Here is a 5000-nt window from a genome sequence, read left to right on the forward strand (position 1 = left end):
ATAAGTAGCAGGTGGCTCGATCATGACCTCTATATGACGAAAGTATCTGCAGGGAACGATTAAAACGCATGAGCATTGGCAAATTGATCCTTACGGAAAAAAGGATTTCTCTCCAAGAACACATGCACGTGAGATGTCCTTCGGGGTCGTTTCATACAAGTCCAGCCGGGGTGTGACGACCGGGATGATTAACGATGAACGAAGACGTAAATATATGTCTGAATGGTGACTATGAAGTACATAAATGAAAACGATAAATTTTGTGTTAAAGAATGTAACAGGCTTATCATTTCGTTGTTTGTTTATTCCAATAATTGTAAATAAATGATGGAAAACATAGGCAGCGAGTTTGTAGCTAAAGATCAACAAATAATCATCACAAATAGAACGCCTCTTGGTAGAACAGGAGAGCTTATCGCTAAAACAGGTGGATAAAAGTTATTTCTTTACATTTGACGATCCTATTAAAAGAACGGCGCTGGGAGATCTAGATGATAGTTATGATAAAGTCTTTTCGTCGTTCATGATATAAATATTTTTCTGTATGAATAACGCAAAAATGGCATGAAAATGTACAGACACAATCGTTTATTTATTTATTTATTTTTTTTTATCGATCCGCAGAGATAACAAAATGAAATTCGATAATCTCGCTTGTTATTTTCAGAATTTTCTACACCAGATGTGTGCGATTTTATCAGCTTTATCCACGTGTTGTGTGGAGGTGTAAAGATAATTATAGAATGGAGGCATCCATCCCCTTGATCAACCCTATAACCATATCTTTATATACATACTTATATATTTATTTATATATTATCTACAGGACATTGAACCTAGCAAACTTTTTTTTTTTTTTTCTTTTTTGAATGAAGGATCTGTAATACCGGACTGACCCCCAAGTTGTCCTCGGGATGATCTTACCGTTCGAAGATATCAATCAACGCATCAAACACCGAATCTTTCAGTCGCACCACTCACACTTTTCCCCAAATCGACCTGCTCCTTTAACTCGAACGCAATAGACGCGAAGAATACGCTTTACGCTGTCGCCCTTACTGATATAGGCAAACCCTTAGCTTCGAAAAAAAAAAAAAAAAAAAAAAAAAAAAAAAAAAAAAAAAATCTATATTATACATCGGGGCATCGACCAGCAAAACCTTTTGACTAATGGCACAGCAGAATACGTGCTTACATACCCTTATTTGCCTCAAAATATAAATATACGGGTAGAACACATTCTAACACCAACCTATACTTGGCTTCTTCAACAGGTGGTATACCAGTACACCTGAGTACACGACACAGACTAACGAGTGAGATGAGCCTGTTCGCCAACTGTACAGAACACACGATATATCACAATTTCGCCTTGTTTTAACGTTCGCGTTGCGGAAAACTCACAAAACCAAGCCCAACACGAACAGGTATATAAGCACTAAAAAAAACGGTACACTAAAGGTGCTGTCACACTAGCACTTTTCCGTCAACTTTTTGAAAATCTTATTTAATATAAATACGAACATTCTCGAACATAGCTCTTGATTTGACTATGCTTGGCTGAAAAAAAGTTGACGGAAAGGTTTTCAGACGGAAACGATCATTATCGTCTGACTTGAAAATCGACAATTCGCTCAAAAATGGACAAAATTTCAGAAAATTGACGGAAAAAGTGCTAGTGTGACAGCACCTTAAGGAGCCCTTACTTCCCCCCTTAAGTCCATTCAACGGCTTCAACTACTTTCAGCACAGGCTGTTGCACCAGGAACTAGTATTGTGATTGGCTGCAGTGCGCTTACGTCATAAGAGTCACATTTGAATCGAATCGAATCCTACCTTTAAAAAGAAAGGCTTAAAGAGGTGCTTGAAGGAGGCTCGCTTAAGAGGACAGGAGATGAAGGGCGACGAAAATTGCTGATCTGCCTCTTGGATCAGAGCAGAAAGGCGTTCATGCTGGTTGCTCTTCGTTCAGACGTCGAGTTACTCGGCGTAGCGGAAAGGCATTGCGAAATGATGGAAGAAAATCGCCGTTGAGCAACCCATTTGTTATAGGATATGCATGCTATTAATAAAAGATATATTAAAAAAAAAATCAATAGAGTCAGTAATACTGGCATATTTTTTTCAAACCGAAAAATTGATAATGATTCCTTCCTCCCTCCTGCTCTCGGGACGACTCCCTTACTTTGCAATGTTGATTAGCCCATCAATCGTCGAATCTTCTGCCGTTTTTCTCTTTCTGTTCGCAAATTAGCGGTGCCTTTCGTTAGATATTCTACTGCTATTCACTTTTCTGTTCGTAAATTAGCGGTGCCTTTCGTTAAATCTTCCGTTTTTCTCTTTTCTGTTCGTGAATTAGCGATGCCTTTCGTTAAATCTTCTACCGTGATTCATTTTTCTGTTCGTAAATTAGCGGTGCCTTTCAGACTCACAATAAAAAACAATAAAACCGATGGTAAATTCCACAGAAAGGACTCATTTCTCACTCCAAAACCACGCACTAATGTCGTTCACAGTGTAAGTGATTTTCGTAATATTTACTAAGACAATAGGACGGTGTCAGACCGGAGGTTGAACGTAGATATAAACAGGTGTTTGAAGTACACCTGGATATCTATGCGTACACTTGTACATGTATGTATGTTTGTATAGGACCATAATGTGTGACTGTGTTTCTACACTCACACCCACACACTCGCATATCTACCTATCTATATATAAATATATATGATATAATATTTATATGTATGTATATATATATATGTATATATATATATATATATATATATATATACATGCTTATGTTTATGTGTGTATATTTGATATATATAATATAAAAATGTATAAATAAATGAACAGATAAATATGTATATATAAATATATGAATACATATACAAACATACATTTGTATATATATGTATATTTGTATATATATATATATATATATATATATATATATATATATATATATATATTATATATATATCTCTCTCTCTCTCTCACACACACACACACACTCTCACTCACTCACTCCCTCTCTTTCTCTTCCTCTTTCACACACACCCACACCCCGTATTACGAAACATAATGCACATGAACACGTGCGTGCGTATTATTATTATCATCGTTATTATTATTATCATTATCATTACTATATATATATATATATATATATATATATATATATATATATACATATATATGTATGTGTGTGTGTGTGTGTGTGTGTATGTGTGTGTGTGTGTGTGTGTGTGTGTGTGTGTGTGTGTGTAAGAAATTCGTATCAAATGATTGACACGAGACCTTGAAATATGTGTATGGCTGTTTAAACTCGACCGACTGCCGCTAGAGTCGCACCGAATAGTCGCACAGCTGGGGGGGGGGGGGGGTGAATATAATCACAATCGCCCACAAGCATTTGAATTGGAAGGAGCATTTGTACGTTTTCCTATCAGCTGGATGAGATCCTTGCAATTTCTGAAATTATCCCTCTACATTCCCCAACTGAAACGTTCTTTTGTTTTTTTTTTTACTTTGTTCCCGCCCCATACATTTGGAAAAGAACATCATTTCCCTCTCTTCTACTAGATGTATAAGTGACAACCTGCTCCTACTCAGTTTGATCAAAGCCATTTTCTCGCTACATTACCTTCAAGGGACGATTATAGTAAGCAGTCTCGTGGAAAATCGCACACACACACACAATAGTTCCCTCTCTTTTATCGTGTAGCGAAAAACGTTGGGCAATTTTTCGGTCGTATCAACACTTGGGATAATCGCACACGTTTTTCTTTTTCTCTTAATATCTGGCCGTTACGTTTATGAACTGGTTCATGTATAAAATGGACGTGTATATCCGACGCGGCATCAAATGAGATCTAACTGCAGCACGATCGCCTTGCAATGCCGTGAAACGAACATCGCCAGAAGATCGCCGCAGGCCAAAGGACGAGGATGCGAAATTGCAGGTATTAAGCAGCCCAGATCAAGTGGACGGGCGCCGCCTGTCACTACTCCCGTAGATCCAGTGAAGAACCAAGATCTCGTCAGAGCAGGCCCCATGATGCTATGAAAAGCCGCCTGCCTGGACCCCCGTAGATCGGTTAACCTCTTGGAGCTCCCCAGCGCAGGAGTAAGCCGCCCTCAGACGAAAGGACGCCCCTGCCCAGGACGCCGTAGACCTAGACGCGAAGGCTACGAGGACGTCGGTACGAGCCGCAGCCGAGAAGGACCTGGACGAATCTGCGAGGACGTGTGGACGACGATGCCGCCGAGTACCACCTGGATGAGGACTACGAGGACGACTGGACGAAACGAAGTCAAGGAGGATCTAGGCGAAACCTTCGAGGACGTGTGAACGTCGATGACGGATGGATGCACCAAGGACCAAGATGAAGAGGCCGACAACAAGGAGATGCACGAGGACAACCGAGAACAGGCACGCGACGAGACGACCAGTAGATGGGTACGATGGTAGGTCACCCTTGAAGTGATTCAGATGACGCCACGAGGACGAGGCTATGGGGTGGCCGAGCCGAATAAAGAGCGGTATTAAGGGTGCAATAGATGCAATACATCACTGGGCCGCATGGTCACCACGTGGCAGTGTGCCACGCTGATAACCCACGCTCCCTGCCTGCCCTCGCTGAACCCAGAAGTCACGCCGCCAAGGGGTAGATAAGGTCATCCAAACTGACCCTCACTCTCACTCACTCTCTGACGGTCGCCCGCCCTAGCAGAGCATGAGGCTGGTCACTCCTGACCTGACATCCCGCACCACCAGATACCCTGTTCTTGTGTCGCTATAAATTGTGTGTGTAACTTAGCAATAAAGAGAACAGCCACACGTGTATCACTGACACCACCTGTACTCCAATTACAACTATATAAAGAGGCTTGTTAGTACCTCTTATAGATAGATAGAGATAGAGAGAGAGAGAGCGAGAGTGTTTGTGTGTACGCGCGCGTAGCTCTACTACTCGAATCTCTTATTTGCATTA

At 40.8% G+C, this 5000-nt stretch overlaps 1 protein-coding gene across 1 annotated transcript in view; it reads left to right on the plus strand.

Moving 5' to 3' along the window:
* LOC113813562 (uncharacterized) overlaps window positions 1–5000 on the plus strand; it is a 185974-nt gene that overhangs the window by 137583 nt on the left and 43391 nt on the right. The window lies entirely within an intron of this gene.

The sequence above is a fragment of the Penaeus vannamei genome, chromosome 35, assembly GCF_042767895.1.
Source record: "Penaeus vannamei isolate JL-2024 chromosome 35, ASM4276789v1, whole genome shotgun sequence".
Lineage (NCBI taxonomy): Eukaryota > Metazoa > Arthropoda > Malacostraca > Decapoda > Penaeidae > Penaeus > Penaeus vannamei.